At 40.6% G+C, this 26,047-nt stretch overlaps 1 protein-coding gene across 1 annotated transcript in view; it reads left to right on the top strand.

Annotated features, from left to right (window-relative positions):
* Nucleotides 1-8,814, top strand: part of fancb (FA complementation group B) — a 58,039-nt gene extending 49,225 nt beyond the window's left edge. The window contains exon 10 of the mRNA XM_048540650.2: nucleotides 7,330-8,814. The gene's annotated coding sequence lies outside the window, so the exon portion shown is untranslated. The remainder of the gene's footprint in view (nucleotides 1-7,329) is intronic.
* The last annotated feature ends 17,233 nt before the right edge of the window (nucleotides 8,815-26,047 follow it).

The following is a 26,047-nucleotide window of genomic DNA, read 5'->3' as shown; positions in this document are numbered from 1 at the left end:
CAACTTGCTCATCATACCAAGCAGGATGAAGTGGAGCTGGGATCTGAGGAAGGCCACAAAGCAAGAACGTATTGTCCTCGTCACTGATCTCATTACTTTTGGATGCCATTTGTTCTTCCACGGCAACAAAATGATGCAGAAAACCAACTGTTTCATACTGAAGAGTTAATGGAGTTTTTGACCCTGACTGTTATGATCTGCTTCCTTCTGCCTTGCAAAGAGTGGGCAGAATATGAATGATCATTTTTGCATTATAGTCAGGTGATATGCTGACCACAGCTGAATTACTCAGGCAAATGAAGGTGGCTGTGAGATTGTCAGCATTGACTCAGATGTGAGGGTATCTGAATGTTAAGCATGAGTTTTGAGTGTGAACACTTGGTGCTAGATGAATGTTGGAGGTGTGACGCTTTGAGCAACGTGTAAATTTGATGGGTGGTAGGAGATTTTATGTTTTCATACCTTTCAATTGCCCTGATTTAAGTTTGAGACCGTACTTTCATGCCTCAGTGAAATCTAGGTTCTGAATCTAGTGTTCTAAATCTAAGTTTAAATTAAGTCAATTGCACGAGCGTGAAACATGATCTGATGCTTGCAAACTCCACCTCCCCCAGCTCAGGATACTTGGAAAGACATCCTTTCCAGCTTACTGGATTTTAAGCTTAAAACCAGGCCCAGACATGGCAGAGGTCATTATGCAGAGCTTTCCTTTTTGATAAAGTATACTGCAAAAATAAATTAGGTCAGGAGAGAACTAATTGTAGACACTTACGGACATACTTTATAACTCTCAACAAAGAAATATTTCACTGAGAAAGAGTGTCAACCAGAAAGATAGATCATTGTGACTAATGAAGGAAGGTAAAGATGGTATTGGATTGAAAAGAATTCTGTGAAGATTAATAGTAGATCAGGGGACAAATCTTTATCCGGGAGTGGGGATACCCAAACTGCTCATGTTTGGAGCTCCAAAACAGCATCCTGCCTTATGTGTGAATTCGTATGCAATTGTCTTTATATGCAAGCATTATGTCTGCAGTGTGTATTGTGTGCTATGATGAAGTGGGTAGGAATTGTGGCTGTTGAAGGTGAACAATTAGAAGGCTTGTCTCAATTCTCCAACACAGCAGCTCAGATCCCAACATTAGTTAAAGGTGCCTAAACTTCCCACTCATTTCCTTCAGCACTCTTAAATTTAGGTTGCTTTTAATTCCACAACCCTGCATCATCAGATGTTAATTGTGCTTGCGAGGAAATCCAAATTTTGGTCCCCCTCTAAATTGGGAACCTGCGAGCAGAGGCAATGTTTGTACACTTGGCATTCCGACTACTAACAAAACCAGGGAAAAATAATAGGTGGAGGGAAGTGCATCCCGTTCCTAACAATGTAATAAGTACACACTACTTCTTACATTTCCGCTTTTCTACATGAGTACAATTAAAATGTGAAGTACTGGTGTCACTCATTGTATATGCATGCAGTCACACAATGGCAGAGAGTTTCATAGTGAAATCTACTTTCTGTTGACTGTGCTGTAACTGCTGGTCGGCTTTAGGAGAACCCCCTGATCAAACAGGGAGGGTTTGCATTACCACCAACACATTTCCATTAACATAGCACTTACTGGGAGCACAACGATGTTTCTCAAGTTTTAATTTCCCTTGTAAAAATTTCACATTACAATTCATTGGTTTCATCCATTATTTGTTTAGGCTAACTGTGTCAGAGAGATAAATTTGTGAACATGTTTCATTATTCACTGTGTTATGGAGGTTATTCTGTTGGTAAAGCATGGTAATGCCCATGCCACCTTTGTGGACTGATGGCGATATGGGAATTGGGGGCATTTCTTACATTGCGGAAGAAACAAAACTGTGTTTTATTTGTTTACTCATGACTGAATATTCACGTTAGTGTTAAACACATCACTGTGGGCATTTCAGAACTTGTAGGCTCAACTGGATCTGTCATTCTCTGCATTGTAAAACCACTGTGATAACTGATATGGGTTTTGAAAGTTTTTCTGTGTGATGTGGCAAGGCCTGTATTTGTTGCCTGTAGAGTGTCAACCGGCTCAGTAACAAGACATTGCAGGTGATCAAAAGTGGATCTCCCAAAAGTTCATGAATATTGACACAGACATCAGGTTTCTGCAGAGATGCAAGAAAGCAGCGAAGATCCCAAAAGGACAAAAAACTTTACTCATGCCGTTTAACACTTTTGATCACCTGCAAACACTTGACATTCAACACTATGCTCACACTATTTGTATTTATCTTTAGACACTCTTAATTATCGGGAATTATCTTGCCATTTTCTCTCTGCATATAAATTCTATACCTATGTACTTCTCTCCACTTCACCTGATGAAGGAGCAGTGCTCCAAAAGTTTGTCATTTCACATAAACCTGGTGTCATGTGACTTCTGACTTTGTCCACCACAGTCCAACACCAGTATCTCCACATCGTAAAAGCATTAGAGATGGCTAGAGGAGGTTCACTAGATTAGTATCTGGAATGAATGGGTTGAGATGGGGATAGGTTGGACAGGCTGGGACTTCTTCCACTGGGAGTTTAGAAGAGTGGGGGTAAATTGATTGGAGTTTATAAGATCTTGAATGATCTTTGAAAAAACAGATGTGGACAGGATGTTTCATTTTGTGACGTTAGTCCAGAAATGGAGGCACTGAGAGGGACGGAGATGTGGTGAAGATTATTTTTCTCTCTCAGATGACTGTGTGCCTTGGAACTCTGTGCATCAGAAGGTAATGGAAACAGGGTTATTGAATGACTATTGAATAACTAAGAAAGAGGTGCATATGTATTTGTTAGGCAGAAGAATCAAAGGTTACAAGAGAAAGGTTGGTATTTGGAATTCAAAACTTAAGCAGATCAGCCATGACCATAATTAATGGTGCAGCAGGCCTGAGCAGCAGAATGCTATGCTTCTGTTTCTCTTGCCTGTGTTTGTATCTATGTACAGACATCTTGTGGGATAGATTTTCATAGCCAGACATGGTGAATTATTTCCTCAGTCATCTGTTCACTTCAGAGTGCAGCCTGGCCTTCTGGTCTTCTTTGGAAGCATGGCATCTCTTTGTCTTCCTAATTCCACCAAGAGCTCCAAGATCATATATCTGAGTCCTAAAGTCCTCTCCTCCCTGGTATTCCATTTCTCATGTTTAGAATTAAAGCAGTTATATTCAGAAGCAGCTCCCTGACATTTAGTGCAGTTTCTCTTTAAAAAGGTTTAAGGTCCAAAGGCTGGTGAAACCACATGCTACAGACACACATTCTTTGATGCCCTGTTGAACACTGAGGCAGATGACAGTCAAATGAGTGAGGTGGGATCATGTAATTTGTGTACTTCCTACCTTAACTTCAACATCACGTATCTTAACCTTAGTACCTAAAGAATGACATTTACCAATTTTTAGCCCTAGGACTTCCAGGAGTCATAGGTGACTTTGTTTCATTCACCATGTTGAAACATTCATTCTGAAAAAAAAACTTCGGATTGCATTTTATTCCAGGTGACATGCATTGGGAAAACTTTCTAGGGTAAGTCACTTCTGTTTCATTTTATATGATAGCTAAAATGAAACAAATTTATTCGCCTGATAAATTAGCTAGAAATATATGCTTGTATCCTTATTAACCACTGGAGACATCCTGGAGCACACTAACGAGTAGCTAATGTTATTCCTCTGTTCAAGAAGGGAAATAAGGACAATCCAGGAAACTAGAGATCGTGAGTCTTACATCGATGTTTGAAAAGTATTGGTGAGAATTCTCAGGGATAGAATGTATGCGCATTTGGGAAAGCATGGCCTAATTAGAGAAAGTCAGTATGGCTTTGTGCAGGGCAGATCATGTGTTACTAAATGGATTGAATTTTTCAAGGAGGTGATCAAGGTGATCATGAGGGTAGAGCAGTGGCTGTCATCTACATGGATTTTGGTAAGGCTTTCGACAAGGTCCCTCATGGTGGGCTCATTCAGAAGATTAAGATGCATGGGATCCACAGTGAGTTGGCCCGTGTGTGTTCAGAATTGGCTTGCCTATTTGCAGAGGGTAGTGGTGGAAAGGTATTTTTCAGGCTGGTGGTCTATGTCTAGTGATGTACCGCAGGGATCAGTACTGGGATCTCTGCTGTTTGTGATATGGATAAATGCCTTGGATGAAAATGTAGGTGAGTGGGTTAGTAAGTTTACAGACAATACGAAGATCAGTTGAGTTGTAGATAATGTAAAAGGTTGTCAAAGATTACAGCGGGATATAGATCAGTTGCATATATGGGCAGAGAGTTGGCAGATGGAGTTTAATCTGGGTAAGTGTGAGGGGCTGCACTTTGGGAGATCAAATACTAAGGAAAAGTATACAGTTAATGGCAGGACCCCAAACAACATTGACGTACAGAGTGATCTTGGGGTAAAGCCTATAGCTCCATGAAAATGGCCACGCAAGTAAATAGGATGATAAAGAACTCATCTGGCATGCTTGCCTTTATTGGTCAGGGAATTGACGACAAGAGTTGGGATGCCACATTGCACCTTTATAAGACTTTGGGTGGGCCACACATAGAATATTGCGTTCAATTCTGGTCACCACATTACAAGAAGGATATGGAGGCTTTGGAGAGGGTGCAGAAGGGATTCATCAAGATTCTGCTGGGATAAGAGAGTATGAGCTAGAAGGAGAGGCTAGTAAAACTTGGGCTGTTTTCTCTTGAGTGGTGGAGTCTGAGGGGAGACTTGATATAAGTCTATAAAATTATGAGATGCATAGATAGGGTTGATGGTCAGAATCTTTTTCCCAGAGTTGGAGATGTCAAAATCTACAGGCATGCATTTAAGGTGAGAGGTGGAAAGTTCAAGGGAGATGTGAAGGCAGTTTTTTTTACACAGAGTGGTAGGAATGTGGAACGCCCTGCCAGAGTTGGTGGTGGAACCAGATACGATAAGGGTGCTTAACACTCTTTTAGATAAACACATGAATACGTAAGAAATGGAGGGATATGGACCAAAGAGGCAGAAGCGTTGTCATCTTGCTCAGCACAACATCATGGGCCGAAGGACCCATTCCTGTGCTGTTCTGTTCTTTATGTTTCCCATTGCTAATTTTTTTTTAAAGATAGCAATTGTGAATAAGATTTTGATAAAGTATTATTCCACGATGGAGTATGGGCTAGTTTTCAATGTGTTAAAACAGTTTTCATACCCAGCAACTGAAATTTCACAACATTTTTGCCAATGCCCTGGGGTTATGTGAGTTATTTTCTTGTCCTTTTAAATCAACAGAATCCTAGCCATATGTAAATCAGTATTTCCTCATTTTAAACCATCAGAATCTATCAAAATTCAGCTGAAAAATATCTTTAACATTAACTTTGATTAAGGTTGATTTTTTAAATATAGAACAGGATGTAAGTTAGACATTAAATAAATTAAGTCCTAAGCACAGGGGCTGCTATTTTCTTTCATTGTGACTGCAAATTAGTGCTCATCCCCTGATTCCCCAAATTATATCCACCATCTACAAGGCTCAATTCGGGAATATGTTGGAGTATTCCTCACTTACCTGGGTGAGTACAACTCCAACAAGACTCAATAAGTTTGACTCTATCTGGGACAAAGCAGCCAGCTTGATTGGCACTACATCCACAATCATTCACTCCCTCCACACCAACATTAGCAGCAGTAGTGTATACAATTTACAAGATGCACCGCAGAAATTTATCTACAATCCTTAGACAGTACCTTTCAAACCACAACCGTTTCCAAGGCAGCAGGTACATGGGAACACCACCAGCTTCAAATTTCCCTCCAAGCTACTCACCAACCTGACTTGGAAATATATCGCCACTCCTTCAGTATTGTTTGGTCAAATTCCTAGAATTCCATCCCCAGTGGCATTGTGGGCATACCTAAAACACATGGACTACAGTGATTCATGGGCACTTAAGGACAGACAATAAATGCTGGCCCAGTTAGTGATACTCACATCCTACAAGTGGGGTATGACTTGAACTGGAACTTGGTGGTGGTGTTATAACTACTGTGTGGCCTCGTCATTCTAGATGCTAGAGTTTGCTGGTGTGACTGGTGGTGCTGGAAGATGCTGAGGATTTGCTGCAGTCCACCCTCTATATTGCACTGCTGTCAGTGAGCCAGCAGTTGAAGGAGTAAATATTTAAGATGGTGAAAGGAGTACTGATCAAGTGACTTCTTGTTTCTTGGATGGTGCCACGCTTCTTAAGTTTGTTGAAGTGGCACACAGCCAGGCAAGTGGAAAGTATTCCATGACACATTTGTGTTTAGTCAAGTGTGGTCAGATTTTGAGGAGGCGGGAAATGAGTTACTCACTGCAACATGCCCAGGTTTGGCCTGCTCTTGTTGCCAAAGTATTATTGTGACTGGGGTTCAGTTTGGTTTATGATGTTAGTAGGAGATTCAATGATGGCGATACAATTGAACTGCAAGGGGAAATGCTTTTATTCTCACTTGTTGGCAATTGTCATCGCTAGGATACAAATGACACCAGTGTTACTTGAAGTGATCAAAGAGCTACACTGCCATAGATAACTACATGTTTTACTGTTCTACCTTCTATGAGGAAGATAATGTAAATGTATGGTCTCAGAAGGGGTGATGGGAATAGAGGAACAAGTATTTTGAAAATTCATATTACTTTATGAAATTCTGTATTTTTGGTTTGGGGCAATTGATTTTTTTTGAAGAAATGGTTCATATAGCCCAGTCACATGTATCTTTGAGCTTAATCACACTGTCAGACACTGTTAAACTCTAAGTTCTTGTGTCAGCCGTAGCCAACATGGTAAAAGAAACTCATAGAGCAAACATCACTGCAGGATTGCTTTTGACAGCTTTCATTCATCAAATAAATAGGTTCTGAGGTATTTTGTTACTGAATAATGTATTTTGTGACAAAGAAATAGTCGGGTATTGTATAGAAATGGCCTGCATTAACTCATTTATTGCTGTAAAGTCAAATTGTTAGAGCTGAAAAATGAAAGTTATCACAGGTTAAGTTATTTGTCATCTATTGTAACAGCTATGTTAACATCAGTTATATAAAATAACAACTTAGATTGTCTGATAACTAATTGTCATTTTCATTAATAGAATCAAAGTTGTTATTTTATGATCTTTTGAATGCTGATGAGAATCGAAAATAATAAATTCTGGAGTTTAAAAGAAAAATGGAAAATGCTAGAATTTGTAGCATTTGTAAAAAGAAAGTATACAAGCTCTCATTTGCAATTTTTGCCTTCATTAAAACGGAACCCTAAATGATGGGGAAACAAGTTCATAAGGCTGGAAAACACAGAAGACAAAACAGGGAAATGGTGGAACAATGGACAGTCCGATGACTAAGAAGAGTTCGTTATTCAGTTGGAAGACATTATTTAACTCAATGGTGATCAGTGATGCTGTTGTTTTCTAATGGACTATATTTGTATCAAATTTTACATTAAGGTGTCACATTAAATACATCTGTTGCTAAAAGTAAAATTAAAGGGGCCACATTTTCACATTTACTCAAGTGCACAATTCAAGCATACACAACCTCTGCAGTACAGATCAACAAAGATGCACGGAAACCCATAGAAAATCACTCTGCTTGAATTCTGCAATTTCAACATATCCTACCACATTAGCACACTTTATTTTTCAAAGTGGTAATATTTGCTTTTGTTCCAGCTAAAGATATAATGAAGTAAATGTTCTCCCCAATCACAAATTGCTTTTGCTATTGGTGTGCCTTTTTAGATTATTACTTTTATATATTTACACATATAACCTGTATTTGTAAGAATTGAAGTTTTAACTGCAGAAGATCTGATTAAGAAACTGATAAGCAATTCTGAAACAAATTCAAACAAGAATTTGTAACTTATTACGACACTTAAAAGTTTGGGACTGCATTGATTTGAGTGGTTGACAGCTTTAGAGGTAACACAACTGGGTTCTGGATGCTGTCGGCAGGTGAGAACTGAATAATAGGCTTATGAAAACAGAAGAACATTTTCAACTATTTACACTATATAGAAGCTTGGTTGAGCAGGATGTCACTAGAACCTTCTCACTCAGTCCCAGTTCCATGTGAACTGACATTGTTTGACATATGACATAATAGCTCCTGGCATAAAGCTGTTAATCTCAGCTACTATACCTTGCCTAAATCTTTCACTATACTTGCCGTGGCAACAGATCAGAACCCGAAAGTACCGTGGGCAATAATAATTTTTAAACTTCTAAGTGTATTATTTAAAATAAAACTTCTACGGCCACAAGAATGACGACAGATGCAAATTAATAACTGCCTGCAATTTCCTGTGTGAGACCCAAGGAATGCTGCACTTGTCAGGGAAACTTCAAACAGAATGAGAAATGCAACAGGGAGAAATAATGAAAGAGCTGACTGTCTCATTTCTTGCAGAATTTATATGTTTTTAGCCTTCGGGGGATACACAAATAAAGGTGTTAAAAACCAACTGCAACACTTGTTCACGCGTTAGTAGCCTGATAATGTAATTTGTGGAGTAGTGTGCTGTGAGGATCAGATCTCTGAGTGCAGTCATTTAGACATCCCAACATTGCAAGTAAAGCAAAAAAAACCTCTAAGTTTGAGTGCTGTCAGTCAGTCACTGCCAAAAGAATCAGAACAGAAGATCTTCAAACAACCCACAAAATCAAGAATCTCAAAATTGGCAGTTCAATTACAGTGTGACATCCACTGCAAAGGCCATAATAATCAAATATCTGCTCTTTATGCCAAATTCAGAGACTAATGAGTATGCATTATTTTATTTCAAATCTGTATATTTATGCATTGTGTTATTTTTTTCTCCTTGTGGTTAGTAACTAATAAACTCTGTTTGTATTTCAAGGAAGTGTGGTTAAATTGGTTCCTTTTAAAAGATAAATTCATTTGGATTTGGGAGAAATTGAAATTCTGGATAAAGAAATTTCTTCTTATCTCAATCCTAAATAGCTTACCTGAGTTTACATTATCCTTCGACAAAGATCTTTTGTTCCCTACATCCAGGGAAAACATCATCCCTGCATCCAATCTTTCCAGTCCTGTCAGAATTTTATATATTTCTCATTCCTCTAAAATATAGTTACATATGTTCCATTGAGCTCTCTATTTATAAGAAATGTGGCCTTATTCAAAGCAATGTATAATCATGTCATTCAGTAAGTAAATTGTTTGAGCGTAATCTTTGTATAATCCATTGCTGTCAATCTAGCTCAGTGTTGGATTTTTGATGTGACTATCCTGGCCTGATCCTTCCTTTCCACAGTCTCTCAGCACCACCTCAAAAGTCTCTTCCCTCATTATTCCAAAATATGCTTTAAGCTTCCTACATTTTTCGAAGTGGCAGAATTTCAGCTGAAAATTGAAGCTTTTCTAACTTAGAAAGGTTTAATCTTGCTCAGTGTATCAAAACTTTGCTGTAATGGATCTGGTTATGCATCCATTGAATCGATACATACATGATTGCTCTAACAATCACTCTCTGGGATCCTATCACAATTCTGTTGTACTTGCCACAGAAAGGCTTACTAGAGGACATAGATGGATTTGCTAAAGTCAGCTCAATAATAGGGAACTATGGATATCCCCACTAACTCTTTCCTTATCAAAGCATTCATCTACCAAAGTGATATGAAATCCTTTTGCAGAAGAAACTGTGTTTTCGTTTGCATCCTTGCTGAGATTTGGCAATGTCTGGATCCATATTGAAATGTTCCTAACATCATATACCTTGAATCAAATCCAAGGAGAACTGTTGTAATGCCATCAATCATCTTTTTAAGTGTTCTTCCGTTATCCTTCCTTTAGAAGATTATTTAAATCTGGTCCCCTCTTAGTCATGGCAACTGTTAAATTATAATGGTCTAAATTTATTAAATGTATTCTCCTTCCTGCTGTGGCTATTCAGAAATTTATTCTCAAAGGAGCAGCTTGACCATAATGAATGCAAACCTCACAGTGTAATACATTTGATAGTAATCCCTCGAGATAAGAAAACATTTTGAAAAATAGCAAAGAAAAGTCCTGATCCTATCAGCATTCGGTTCAGAATGCTTGCCTCCTAGCTGTGCTGAAGACTTGGACACAACAGCTAATGTTACATTCGGTATAAATCACAGTAACATTGGCTGCATTCAGAAACCACAACCTGAAGCTACAATTTCTGTCATTTTCGGGGATCACAACGAGCTAAGCCTCTTAATGCAAATGCTTTTCTAAAACTAAAAACTTCTATCAGTATGACTGAATCAGAATATTCATTCAATTAAGTATTCAACATACTGAGATAGTGCCACATGATTTTCTCTCATATCCATTTTCTAATTGACACTACCATGGCTAAAAGCTTCAAGGATTGTTTTGCCTGCCCAGTGCCAGGGTTAATGGCATCTTGTGGATAGGGAAAAATATGGAATGGGAAAAGAAGTCTGCAGTTGGCATGGTCCACGTGGGAACCAATGACATTGATAGAAATAGGAGGTATGTGTACTTAAGAGAGCTAAAATACAGATTTAGTAAAAGCACTGTAATCATCTCTGAATTGTTACATGAACAACATCCAATTGAGTGTAATTTTGGTGGATTAAATGCCTGTCAAATGTGTGTCATGGGAAGGAAGTGTGGATTTCAAGTCATAAGGCATGGCATCAGCACATGTGGAAGATGGAGCTATTCCATCTGGATTTGTTTTATCTATAATGGGCCAAGACTAAAATTCTGACCAACCATGTAACTAGACCTGGGAGCTTTAAACTAACAAATTGGGAGAGGAAGGGTTCGGATGAAGGGAGATTTAGAAATGCAAACAGAAAGGTTGAAGTAACAGAGCAAATGTGACTGAAAGGAACAGAGGATCGAACATTGATTGGACAGAATATGATCGTTGCAGGGAATAGAAGTAAAGAAACTAAATTAAGGCTTTTTTTTGTTTGAATGCACAAAGTATTTGCAATGAGATGAATGATCTTGTGGCACAAAGAGAGAGAGATGGTTCCAAACTAATTACCCATGACCGAGGCAGGGTTACAAGATGATCAAAGTTTGGAAAGAAATGTTAGAGGACCACACACAATATCTAAAAAGACAGACAGATTGGCAAGGTAGCCTTTTCAGTTAACAATAGCATTGGACATCATGAGAAAAAAACCTGGCTTCAGACGATAATGAAGTAGAATCAGTCTGGGTAGGAAGGTAGGAATAGCAAGAGCCAGGAAATGCTAATAATTTATCGGAATGGTTTATAGACTATGTTAGTAACTGGGTAGGCGTAGTTCTCGGTCAAGTCAAAGGATGGCTGTGTCTGTCGGTGAGTCTGGTACCATCAGTCACAGGCTTAGACCACACACAATCCAGGGGCTTGGACATGGTCAGTCATCCTCTCAGGTTAGGCACAGTCAGGCTTACGTCCAATTGCAGGTACAGGAACTGAATGGCAGACAGAGGAGTTGCAAACACACTAGCTAGGGTCTGGTCTGTCATGGCTAGGGGCTGCTCATTAAAACCCATTACAGGCCTGGGGTAAATACAGCACTTGGGTCTGTCCATTGATCATTTGCGAGGGTGAAAGTAGAAGCAACAGGTGAGAGGGAGGACTTCATTGCCAAAAGTTATAGGGCTGTCGAGTTTTGGGGATGTCAAAGCAGGGACCTTTGTAGTGTTGAAGACAAGGATGGTGACAGGGGGACCTCAAGGTGACCGGAGGAATGGGTAGGCAGAACTGCATCAGAGGGATGTTGGCAATGGGAGGGGAATTATGGTAGTGACTACTTGTATGGACTCCACAAGGGAATGTGGAGGGTCAGGGTGGTCATATTAAGTTGTATTAGTGGGGCTCAGAAGGCAGAGAGGATATTTGGAGGCAAATTTTGATGTTATGAGTCTCCCCATTGTGGGGGGGGAGTGGGGGGAGAGGTGCGGGAGAGTGGCAGATTGGTGTAGAGTGAACTAGAAATGGACACGAAAGCTCAGGTGAAGAGGGTACCTGGGACCAGGCAGAGGACAGTTGTGATGGTGCCCACAGTGAGCTTCATTCCCTGACATCACAGGCTATTCTCGACATGTGAAATGGAAACTGTCTGGGGCAACACCCAGGGTGGGTGGAGTCAGGATCAGTTTGAAGGGTAAAAGTGTAGGGCTCATATCTGCTGGGCACCAGGACAATGAAGGGGCAAAGTACCTAACCTATGCACTTGTAAACTACAATTACATTTAATCTGTAACCATTTCATTGCCCATTTGTGCAGTGAATGTGTTTGAGAGTTCAAATGAAAGCCAGTGGTGATTTGAACCATGCTCATTGTTCCTTGCAAATTCAATGTTGACATCTCAATGCTGGTGAAGTTAGTAGCAAAGATTTAAGAAAGAGCTAAACACTGGACAAAAGCAGCCCATAATTTATACAATGCTAGTGCTGCTGTGGGAGACAAAGGCCATCACTTCATCATCTGTCATATAAGTTTAACAATGCTCTGTACTGAATACAACAGAAAGTTGAATTATCGAAGAGTGTCTAGGATGGGAAGGGGGTCAGAGCACAGCAGACACTCCTTTTTGGCTGTAATGTACAGGTGTCCCTCAGCTGGTGCCATATCTTCCCCAGGTTACTGCGCACACTGAAGCTGTAACTGAATGAACGGTGGAGACATCCCTCTGATTATCAGTACAGTGCCTGTCTCACGATATGGAGGAGTGTGTACAGCCTTTAGCTGCAGGGTATGACAGCACTGCCTGTTATGAGACGTAGGAATGTCTTATATTCCTTATGTTCCAACTCAGGCCATTTGTCCAGAAGTCCTGTACCCAGCCTCTGGTGGGCCATTAATTACTGTAGCCACCTTCTTAAGAAGGTGAAGAATGGATGCAGGAGGAGCAGGGCTAGTGGTAAGTGCAGGAGCAGCATAAGGCTACCACTGAGAATAAGGAGCTCCTCACTCATGGACAGCTCACATAGGCAGGACCTCTCATGACCCATGGGGTCTTGCTGAAGACTGAGGGTTTATCAGTCCCAACTGCATTTACTGGAGATGACTGAGGTATAATGTTGAAGCAAGCTCCACGTGCCTCAGGGCGCTGACAGAATTATACGACAGAGATAATGGGAACTGCAAATACTGGAGAATCCGAGATAACAAAGTGTGGAGCTGGATGAACACAGCAGGTCAAGCAGCATCTGAGGAGCACAAAAGCTGACATTTTGGGCCTAGACCCTTCATTAGAAAAAGGGGCTGAGGAGAGGATTCTGAAATAAATAGGGAGAGAGGGGGAGGCGGATCGAAGATGGATAGAGGAGAAGATAGGTGGAGAGGAGACAGACAAGTTAAAGGGGCCACATGCCACATGCTGGATTGGGATCTGAAGGCTACAGGAATGAGTCCCATCCCATTCCAGTGGCTGTGAAGGTGATAGCTGCTTTGAACCTGGATGCAACTAACTCCTTCCAGGGAGCAAAAGGTAACTGTGAGATCTCTCAGTTGTGTACCCACAAATACATCAGGACAGGGGCTGATGCCATCTGTAGAAGATCATGTTAGTTCAGTTTCACCTCCTCGAACAAAGTCTGTGCTGTAGCCTGGGCAGTACAATTCAGGGACATAACTGACATTTCCCAGATGTAGGGTGCCATGACTACACACAAAGCACTGAGAGGGCAGTATCAAAATGCTGCAGAATTCATCAACAGGTCAATGGCAAGTACCAATCACACGCAAGTTATCCAGGATTGTCTTTGAATGACTTGACAATGTTTTTTAGCAACTCCACCACCAACCTATTCACTGGATAATTCATTACATTCCCCATCACCAACCTATCAATAATCCTGAGTAATTAGTTACTAGAGATAATGGGAACTGCAGATGCTGGAGAATTCCAAGATAATAAAATGTGAGGATTGGCCTGCTGTGTTCATCCAGCCTCACATTTTATTAATTAGTTACTAGCTCTGCTTCACCTCACCCACTGCTGTTGCTGGGCACAAGTGAATTCCTTTACCTAGATTGTGTCTGCTACACTTCGCATCAGCAGTATATATGTATGTCTCAGATCCCATTTTCAAATGTTAGGAAGTCTCAGAGCACCTAAACAGAAGGCTAATGCAGAGCACTATTGATCTGCCAGCACTTCTCCCTTTGGTAGCTGCTGGTCCCTAGTAATTTAGGTAACAGATTTTAAAATCTCAAAGTAGTGTTTCTTCGCTTCTATATTTTTTGCCTAGCTAGTAAAAAGGTAATACTCCTGTAGGGGATGTTGTCCAGATCTCACTGCTTATTTTATTTGCAGTTTTGCAAAGTCGTTCAAAGCAATTTATACAGAGAATATTTTCTGTGAGTACCACTGTTTCTTCAGCTCAGCAATTCTGTTAGTTTTTGTGTGAAGGTCCCCATGTATTCATTTGCTTCATCTGCTGTCTTAGTTATGCAAGGTTTGACAGTGATATAACAATATAGCAAAGCCTGTTAATGGATGATATATGGCTGGGCTCAACTTGGTCTGATTTGCCTCCCCAGTTCTGCCCTTAAACATCAACAAACATTGACAAAATACAATATTCTGAAATCATATTTTGTCAGTTCAAATGGTTAACTTTATGAAAGACTGTCAGGACTTCTCACAATCTGCATCTATCTTCCTGCAGTGCATTATGTGATCATCCACTAGCGAGGTGTTAATATAATGTTGGTTATTTTTCCACCTGACAAACAATAGTAATCAATTTTATTGGGCTTACAGTAAAGAAATGATGCGGAGAATCAGAAAGAGATGGAAAAAATGGCACTTCCCTGCTAAAAAAACTATGAAGGATTTGTAGTTGAGCAAGAGAGTTACCAATAAGCAGAATATAGTGCTTCACTTTATCAAGCTATCTAACTTAATATTTCATTAAGATTAATTTGCAAATTTTTCCTTGTGCATTTTACTGCAATATTTGTACATCATTAAGAACTGGCATTTATATAATGCCTTAAAGGTAATAAAGTATTAAATCATGCAAAAAAGTGTATAAGTATGAGAAAAAAACTTATTAAAGTGGTTTTCTCAGTCTTCTAAACCAAAATTCATTGAAAACTATAATTTGCATTCATTTGTCTTAATCAACAACTTATGAAATTCAATATGTAATGCTGGGTAATGATCATTCTTATTGTTTATTAAACCGTCCTCCCCGTTTTTTTGTTCCCCAGACTCACAAAGAGTTGATATTCCTCTGCACAAACTCTGTAAAACTGATATCTGATCTCCATACAGACTATTATCTCCATCATTTTACCAACTTCAATTATAAGAATAAAAATTACTTGGGTCAGCCCCTTTCCCCAACTTCTGAGAATTAGCTGTGGACTGAAACTTTTCTTTACAAGAGGGGTTAGTTCTTGGAGTAGCCTCATTGTCTTTCCTACCTATTCTTTGCGAGCACGTCAAACATTGTCATTATACTTCAACGCTTTAATCTAGTCTGCAGCATGCACTTCTGATACACATCACATTTCATTGCTGTTACACTTCAGCTATGAAAAGTTCCCATGTACTCTTTCTTGTCATGAGCAACCTTGCGAGAGATCATCTAATTACTAAATATGTCTTATTCATACATATTAGAACCTTCAACAGAACTATCTATAGGATTCATCCACTTCTGGTGCTCATTATATAGTAATTAGAAATAAGATGATGAGAAATAAAAACAACATAAATGTATATAGGCGCAATTAGGTCAGGCCATGAAAATGCACGTGATAATTTTAAATGATTGTATATTGGAAGAAAGATTATGCGGTAGTAAACTTATTTCAAAAATGAAAATATTAATATAAAGGGCCAATATTGTCATCCTCGTGCATATTTTGCAGGATCCAACGCAGTCAGCACATGAAGGCTGTAGAATATACCACAGTTTTATCAGCATAGTTCATTTGTTCTCAGAGGTGAACACAACGATACAACTGGTATTGCAACATTGGGCTAGGATTATGCACAGAGGACGTGCTTTCAACAACCATTTGTAAATGTCAGGGGCCAACCCACAGCTGCTTGTTCCACCTTAACTCTTTGGACAATGGTGTTTGAGTTAGGAGGCTAGACGTCTACTGTTGGTACTGCAAGAGGATTCCCCCAGCACCTAGGGAAGCCCAAGATCGCACCAGGGCTTGTCTGACAGGAACTGGTACGAGGGTTCTATTGGCAGCACGTTGAACAGGGCAAGAGAGAGGGTGAATGTGGAAATGGAAGACTGGGGGTTGAGCAGCTGGGTGTTGATCAGTGATTGGCTTCGGGTGCTCAGAAAGAAGGCTTACCATTTTCCTGTAAGGTCTAACCTGCCGGGCCATAGGTTATCTGCCCAGCGGGGGATTGAGCTCCTCAAGTGACCACTAATGGGCCATGGTATGTGGGCCAGGTGTCAAATGGGCCATGGGTGTGTACCTCATCCAATGTCTCTCTGGCGACATTACACTGACACGGCAGGTATGCAATCAATGGTATTGCACCCAATTTTGCCAATCACTTTGCTTTGTCATAGATTATAGATTTATAGGTTTATAGATAAAACAGTGTATGTGAGAGGCAGAGAGTGAAGGCCAATTAGGTTGTTTTGCCAAGCAAGCCTGTAATATCCAGCCTTTTGAGTACTGAATGACAATAACGATCCTGTTCACCTCAGTTTGAATGGGTAAAACATTAAAGTTTCACAACGATGTACAATGTTCTCATTGTAATAGACATTAGGGAATCTGAGAGGACAGCCAGTGCAAATTTACACTTGCCCCCACATCTCCATCCCAGGCCCCAAGATGACCTTCCATATCAAGCAGATGTTACCTGCACATCTGCCAATGTGGTATGTTGTATCCATTGCACCCGGTATGGCTTCCTCTACATTGGGGAAACCAAGCAGAGGCTTGGGGACCGCTTTGCAGAACACGTCCGCTCGATTCGCAACAAACAACTGCACCTCCCAGTCGCAAACCATTTCCACTCCCCCTCCCATTCCTCAGACGACATGTCCATCATGGGCCTCCTGCAGTGCCACAATGATGCCACCCGAAGGTTGCAGGAACAGCAACTCATATTCCGCTTGGGAACCCTGCAGCCCAATGGTATCAATGTGGACTTCACAAGCTTCAAAATCTCCCCCTCCCCCACTGCATCCCAAAACCAGCCCAGTTCTTCCCCTCCCCCCACTGCATCCCAAAACCAGCCCAGCCTGCCTCTGCTTCCCTAACCTGTTCTTCCTCTCACCCATCCCTTCCTCCCACATCAAGCCGCGCCTCCATTTACTACCTACCACCTCATCCTGCCTCCTTGACCTGTCCATCTTCCCTGGACTGACCTATCCCCTCCCTACCTCCCCACCTATACTCTCCTCTCCACCTATCTTGTTTTCTCTCCATCTTCGGTCCGCTGCCCCCTCTCTCCCTATTTATTCCAGTTCCCTCTCCCCATCCCCCTCTCTGATGAAGGGTGTAGACCCGAAACGTCAGCTTTTGTGCTCCTGAGATGCTGCTTGGCCTGCTGTGTTCATCCAGCTCCACACTTTGTTATCTTGGATTCTCCAGCATCTGCAGTTCCCATTATCACTGATACAAATGTTCAAACCAGTCTGTTCCATGCCCCAGTCTTATCAAGACATTCTACTACACATCGATGCTTTTACTTTGTCAGTTTAAATTAATCACTTTTTTCTCTCTCCTTCAGTCCTTCTTTCACTCTGACTGAGACTTGTTACAAGTTGGGTTAGAAATTCTCCTTGAGCTGTCAGAGTCAATTGAACAGCAGAACAATGGAAGGAGCATAAACCAGCAACCACACGATGCCACTCAAGTTGAATTTCTATCCCGATGAGTTATGCATCAAAGCCCTCGTAGTCTGCCTTATGATACGATCTTACTTGAATAGCGCTTTCCATTGTCAGAGCTTTTAAAGAAAATATGTTTTCTCTTAAAGAAAATACATAAATTACATATGAAGTTCCTTCCCTCACAAAATATCTCCAAAGGCTAGAACTAATAACAGCGCAATCATTTTACAGATTGCAACATTAAAATTAACATTGCGCTAACAATAGATTATTCTTCATGATATCTGCTCACATTGGTGTTTAAAATATTGGCAACTATTTTGAAATGTTCATATAAAAATGTAAATCATTTGAAGACAAGTTGGAAACAGCAGGACAATAAAGTAAATAATACTTGAACAACTTGTTATACCTCTGTCTGGACATTTCTATAATGACAATTTTCATGTGAAACATATAACTAAACAGTTCCAGTATATGGCTTTCAACTAATAATGCCAAGTCAGCATGATTTCGGGTTACTAGGTACAAGCACGAGAGAGATAGAGAGATGGCAGATACCAGATAAAAACAACAAGAGGAAAGAAGAGACAGGAAGCAAAAAGCAGATAAAATAGCATGAAAAGGGACGAGGTGAACACGAGATAAAACAGTAAAAGGAGGGAAAGAATAGAAACCAGATAAACCAACACATGAGAGACAAGAAGAAAGTAGATAAAATAGTGTGCCAGAGAAAATGGACACCAGATAAAACAGTGTATGTGAGAGACAGAGAGTGAGAGACAAAAAACAGATAACTAGTGTGAGGAGAGACAGTGAGCACACTCGAGATGGAATAGTATGAGAGAGTGTGTGGACAGCAGATAAAGCAACATTAATGAGAATGGAGAGTGGATATCAAATTTAACTGTGTGAGAGAGACAGTGGGCAGCAAGTGGAACTATATGAGGAGTGGAGAAATATTCCAATCGTATCATCACAAGAAAGTTATGAGTTGATGGCTACAAGCCAGATGGATTGCACTTGAACAGAGCTAGGACTGAGTTTCTTGTGGAGTGTTTTGATAGTGTTCTTGGGGACGGTTTAAACTACTCCACAAGGGTTTTAGATGTGAGACAAAATGTTGGAATAATAATGGAATGCTCAAAATACTGAGCACGGCAGTTAGCAGAGAAATAGAAAATAAGGTAATAGACATAGTTGGAGAAAGAAAGTAATAAACCCTAAATCTGGGTTATGCTGCATTAATATGAACGCACAGAGTACAGTTCATAAAACTGAGGAGTTACAAGCAGAGATTACTTTGTGGGATTATGGCATTGTGGTGCTAACAGATAGCTGAATAAGGAATGTCAAATCTGGATGTTAAATATTTCAGGCTACAAGCTATGCAGCAAAGATAGGAAGGGAAAATTTGGAGGACTGGTGGCACTCTTGGCGAAGGACAGTATTACAATTTTGGAGGAAGAAGATGATTCAGATGGTATCAGGTCAGAATTGATAAAATAGATCAGGAGACAGTTGGTGAATAATTCTTCTACAGTAATCGATGTATCAAATAGTTTAGGATGACGGTGGAAAATCCAGAGTAGGTCAGTAAACTGACAATAAGCCAACTTCAATGAACAAGAATGGAGCTGGACTGGTGAGACTGAAGCCAAAGGTTGTCAGGAAAAAAATGGAAAATGAACTGTGGGCTACCTTCAAAGATGAGATAGTTCGGGCGTAGTCAAAATATGTTCCCATTCAAAAGGGAGCATACCAAAGGACAACAGACACAAAGCTCTCTGGCTGACAAAGGAGATAGAAATTAAGTTGAGAGGAAAAAAGTGTATTTATGACAGATGAAGAGAAATCAATTTTAACTTTTTGTGTTCATTGACCCTTCCTCAGAACTCCAGCAGTTTTCCAGAAATTGTTGTTTTTGTTTCTGATTCAAGTGGCATCTGCAGTTCTTTTAGTTTTTACTTGTGACAGGTGTCAGATAGTAAATACAATAGACAGCCAGGCTGAATACACAAGATTCAGAAAGGAGGTGAAAATACAAGTACGAGCATCATAAAAGGATTATGAGAACAAGATTTACAGCTAATATGCAGGGAAATCCCAATGTCTTCAATTGTCACACCAGGTGGTGAAAGGAGAGGAAGGCCAATCAGCAACCAAAAAATGGATTTACTCATAGAGACAAGAGACATGGTTACAGTGTTACGAACATAGAATATAGAACAGTACAAAACAAGAACAGGCCCTTCAGCTCACCATGTATGTGCCAACCATCATGCCATTCTAATTTATTCCATCTGCCTAAACATGGTCTGCATCCCTCAACTCTGTTTAGATGCCTCTTAAGCATCACTATTATATCCACTTCTACCACCTCCCTGGCAGCACATTCCAGGCACCTATCACCCTCTATGTAAAAATCCTACATTGCACATCTTCTTTTAACATTCGCCCTCTGACTTCAAAACCTATGGATTTGACAAATCCATCCAAGCAAAAAGACTCTGATTATTCACTATATCCATGCCTCTCGTAATTTTATATACTTCTATGAGATCTATGAGTGAACATGTCACTCACTCGTCCATCCTGGACCTCCTCCAGTGTCACAATGACACTACCCAGAAACTGGAAGAGTAGCACCTCGTTGTCCACCTCGGGAGCTGACAGCCCAATGGCCCAATTGTGGACTTTAGAAGGTTCAAACTCTCCCCACCCCCAGCCTCATTCCATCACCAACCCCCCCTGTCATCCCCACCTCCTTGACCTGACACAGTCTGTCTATTTTCTTTCCCACCTATTCACTCCTTCCACTTCACTGACCAATCCCCACCACTGCCTAACTGTACTCATCCATCACCATCCCACCTACTTTCCCCAACCCCAAACCTCCTTTCTCTGTTTACTTCTGAGCTCCCCGTCCCCCATCTCTATTTCTGAAGAAGTATCCTAATCCAAAATGTTAACTTTCCTGCTCTTCTGAAGCTGCCTGACCTGCTGTGTTCCTCCAGCTCCACACAATGTTATCAGTATAACTTCAAGGATCTTTTTTCTTTCTTTATTCATTAACAGGATGAGGGTGTTTCTGGCTAGGCAACATTTATGACCTGTCCCTAAGTTCCTAGAGGGCATTTCAGAGTCAATCACATTGCTGTGGGTCTGGAGTCATATGTAGGCCAGAGCAGATAAGGATCACAGTTTGTATCAGTGAAAATGGGAACTGCAGATGCTGGAGAATCCAAGTTAACAAGGTGTGTAGCTGGATGAACACAGCAGGCTAAGCAGCATCTCAGGAGCACAAAAGCTGACGTTTCGGGCCTAGACCCTTCATCAGAGAGCTGATGAAGGATGATAGTTTCCTTGCCTAAAGGACATTAGTCTGCCCTCAAGAATGAGATGGTGAAGATAGTGATGGGAAATCACATTTAAAACATGAATCCAATCATTTAATCCTTTCATAATTACCTTTTGGCTTACTTAAGAAAGAAACATTATTAAGGGGAATACCATGCTAAGCACCCAACAGCGAACAGCAATGTGATCAACACTCTCATGCAAATTAAATTCTACAGCCTATTGAAGTACTTGTTAAAACATGACATAAAAGGCTAGAAACAAGGTCTTTTTAGAAGAAGTGCTGGGAAAAGTCCCCAGTTAAATAAAGAATTCAAAATTCTGTGCATTTCAATTTATATTGGTAGAATAAGTCTCACGTCTGTCGTCTGCAAGGTGTTAGAAAGGATTCTGAGGGATAGGATTTATGACCATCTGGAAGAGCACGGCTTGATCAAATGCAGTCAACACGGCTTTGTGAGGGGCAGGTCATGCCTCACAAACCTTATCGAGTTCTTTGAGGATGTGACTAGAAAAGTTGATGAGGGTCGAGCTGTGGATGTGGTGTATATGGACTTCAGCAAGGCATTTGATAAGGTTCCCCATGGTAGGCTCATTCAGAAGGTCAGGAGGAATGGGATACAGGGGAACGTAGCTGTCTGGATACAGAATTGGCTGGCCAACAGAAGACAGCGAGTGGTAGTAGAAGGAAAATATTCTGCCTGGAAGTCAGTGGTGAGTGGTGTTCCACAGGGCTCTGTCCTTGGGCCTCTACTGTTTGTAATTTTTATGAATGACTTGGATGAGGGGATTGAAGGATGGGTCAGCAAGTTTGCAGACGACACAAAGGTCAGAGGTGTCGTTGACAGTATAGAGGGCTGTTGTAGGCTGCAGCGGGACATTGACAGGATGCAGAGATGGGCTGAGAGGTGGCAGATGGAGTTCAAACTGGATAAATGCGAGGTGATGCATTTTGGAAGGTCGAATTTGAAAGCTGAGTACAGGATTAAGGATAGGATTCTTGGCAGTGTGGAGGAACAGAGGGATCTTGGTGTGCAGATACATAGATCCCTTAAAATGGCCACCCAAGTGGACAGGGTTGTTAAGAAAGCATATGGTGTTTTGGCTTTCATTAACAGGGGGATTGAGTTTAAGAGTCGTGAGATCTTTTTGCAGCTCTATAAAACTTTGGTTAGACCGCACTTGGAATACTGCGTCCAGTTCTGGTCGCCCTATTATAGGAAAGATGTGGATGCTTTGGAGAGGGTTCAGAGGAGGTTTACCAGGATGCTGCCTGGACTGGAGGGCTTATCTTATGAAGAGAGGTTGACTGAGCTCGGTCTCTTTTCATTGGAGAAAAGGAGGAGGAGAAGGGACCTAATTGAGGTATACAAGATAATGAGAGGCATAGATAGAGTTGATAGCCAGAGACTATTTCCCAGGGCAGAAATGGCTAGCACGAGGGGTCATAGTTTTAAGCTGGTTGGAGGAAAGTATAGAGGGGATGTCAGAGGCGGGTTCTTTACACAGAGAGTTGTGAGAGCATGGAATGCATTGCCAGCAGCAGTTGTGGAAGCAAGGTCATTGGGGTCATTTAAGAGACTGCTGGACATGCATATGGTCACAGAAATTTGAGGGTTCATACATGAGGATCAATGGTCGGCACAACATTGTGGGCTGAAGGGCCTGTTCTGTGCTGTACTGTTCTATGTTCTATGTTCTAATAGTTCTTGTAGTACTGCTGGATGCAGTCAATATGCACACAGCTAGATCCCACAGAGAGTGATGAAATATTGATCACATTATTTGCTCTTATGATTTTGGCTTAGTGATGTGTTGGCCAAGGTACTAGATTAAAATTCCTGAAGTTTGAATAGCTTCAAGGAAACTGTTGCTTCCACTGAGAGGGCAGATGTGCCTCAGTTTAATATCTCATCTGATAGACAACATTTTCAACTGTGTGGCATTCCTTCAGTAGTGTAATGAATCAGCAATCTAGGTTTTGGACTTCGTTATCCAGAATGGCACTTCAATCTATCACCCCCTGACTAAGAGTCAAGAAAGCTAGTCCTGAGGCACAGCTCTATGATCTTTGCAATACAGTGTGTTGTTAACTAGGTCTTCATGCAAAATAAGCAAGTTTGTATCTATGACTTAATTTGCAGCCCTAGATAAATTGTTCTGTTTTTATTTAATTAATTCACAATATGCAGAATCACTGGCAAGGCCAACTCTTATTAACCATTATAACTGCCCTTAAGAATATCTGTGGTAGGTTTAGCATGATTTCCAATTCTTCTGATGTGATTGAGAGATTCTCAAAGAAATTAAAAGTATCAAAAATAATTGAAACACTTACTTTTTAAATTTAAAGAATCTCTTTCGAAAGGGACATTTCAATCAGTTTCTTAAATTGCAAACCATCCAAGCAGAGGTTTTTCTACACTTTTGTTGATTTACACATTTTCTCAATGATAGACCAGTTAATTAATTTTATATTAACAAAGGGAAATCATCATTTTCATATAAATGAATGGCATTTTGTGAGAAGTGGTATTGAGACCAAAAACATCATTAAGTCAAGAGTAAACAGTAGACTCTTATGAGGAGACAGCAAAAATACATGTGATAAGGTCATGGTTTAATGGTCTTTTTCACAGAGAATCAACCACGCTTGACAAACAAAATACAGTGTAATTGTTTAGTTTTGAACTTAAAATATTTGTTCTCACAATATATTTAATAAGAAAGAGGCTTTAGATTATTTTCTGATGTCATTTGGCATGTCTCCAATGGCAAAAGAATCTCATGATCCTTGGTTTCTCAATGTCCTGAAGGAAGAACTGTGCTATTTAACATATACATGCAGATATTCCTTGTGATTACTCAGTGATGCTTATATTACTGGCCTTGGGTTTTCCACTAAGACATTCGGGAAGGCAAATAAAAACAAGTTTGTTATATTCCAAAAGGGAATGTATTAAAATCAAAAAGACATAAATCTACACTTACTGCAGAACTTGTTCTCCTGAAGGAATTTACTTGCAAATTGTGATCAGTTCTTAGAATAAATAATTAAATAAGAAAAGATGGGATTACTTCTCTTGAAATAAGTACAGGTGAACAAAATGGTTAAGAACTACAGCCTTAAAGCATCTTGGAGGGAATTATAGTTATGGGGTCCCTCTTCTTTACTATGAGTCTGGGGGGTTAAATTATTAAAAATGGGAAACATGACCACAAATCATTCAAATGCAGTTTAACCAAAGGAAAGGCAGTCAATAACTCCAATGGGGCTCAATTCTTACGACTATGGCTGCCAAAACAATTTAATAGCTACAGACTCAGAAATCTTGCAGCTAAAAGGAGGTAGAGTTGTCCAGTCCAGCAATTCTTCTGGATGAGGAGCAGTCAAGCTAATTTAGCCATCACTCTCCCAAAGCATGATCTGTCTCTTCCATGACCTCTTCATCTGATTAACTCTGTTTTCCCATCATTTCTCCCTTGGGTATTTCTGAAACCAACAGACATGCTGTTGATAACACCGTGTGGATCTGGAGGAACTCAGCAGGCCAGGCAGCATCAGAGAAGCAGGAAAACTGACATTTCGAGACCCGATCTGAAACATCAGCTTTCCTGCTCCTCTGATGGTACCTTACCTGCTGTGTCCTCCAGCTCCACACTGTGTAATCTCTGACTCTGGCATCGACAGTTCTTACAATCTCAGACATGCTGTTGAATCTTTTTGTCTTGCACTTAATCATAAAATCCCTACAGTATGAAAAGAGGCCATTTGGCCTATCGAGTATGCACTGAAAATCGGAAGAGCATCCCACGCAGACCCAGCCCTGCATTTTTACTTTCACTAAACCATCAAACCTACATATCTTTGGACTGTGGGAGTGTATAGCATACGCTGAAGGGCTAAAATTTTTGATGATATTCAACACCTGCATCACCTTGAATAAGTCCTGTGAACATTCCTATATGTGCCAAAAATGGCACAATGAGCTTATTTTTCCGGATTTCCTTTTCTGTTTGTTACACCGTACAAAACAGAGAGTGCTGTCCCGAGTTGTTGGTCTTTGCCTCGGCTGGGATTGCAAACAGTTCCAGAAATGATCTAATCCTCTAGACCAGCCATCGATCAAGGAGTCCCCGATGGGCAGAAGGGTGCGATACTTATTCATTCTTTTCCTTTCCTTTTCATTCTTTTTATTTACATAATAAATGTTCTTTTCTTTTTCCTTCTTTATTAATTTACTCAGTAAACGTTCATATTTAAGCAAATTGCTGTTATCTCGTCTTGTCTAAAATAGATTCAACTGAATCCGAAAAGAACTACTTGGATACATTCTGAGAGGAAACCAACATAAACACAGGGAGTATGTGCAGATTCCGCACAGACAGACATCCAAGTTTAGAATCAAACCCAGGTCCCTAACGTTGTGAGACAGCAGTGCTAAACACTGAGGCACCATGTCACCCATCAGGGCAGAACCATAAGAACTTCATAGTGGACAACAAAGTATACTGCATGAGAAGATGGTGTTGCTTGGTTGCCAAGTGGACTCTGATTGATAAAGGCATTGCCATGGACAATATACGAGGGACCAAGATAATAAAATGTGAGGCTGGATGAACACAGCAGGCCAAGCAGCATCTCAGGAGCACAAAAGCTGACGTTTCGGGCCTAGACCCTTCATCAGAGAGGGGGATGGGGGGAGGGAACTGGAATAAATAGGGAGAGAGGGGGAGGCGGACCGAAGATGGAGAGTAAAGAAGATAGGTGGAGAGAGTGTAGGTGGGGAGGTAGGGAGGGGATAGGTCAGTCCAGGGAAGACGGACAG

Source organism: Stegostoma tigrinum, chromosome 12 (genome assembly GCF_030684315.1).
Source record: "Stegostoma tigrinum isolate sSteTig4 chromosome 12, sSteTig4.hap1, whole genome shotgun sequence".
Taxonomy (NCBI): Eukaryota; Metazoa; Chordata; class Chondrichthyes; order Orectolobiformes; family Stegostomatidae; genus Stegostoma; species Stegostoma tigrinum.
Note: the sequence above shows the minus strand (reverse complement) of the source record. Positions and strands in the feature narration are given on the sequence as shown.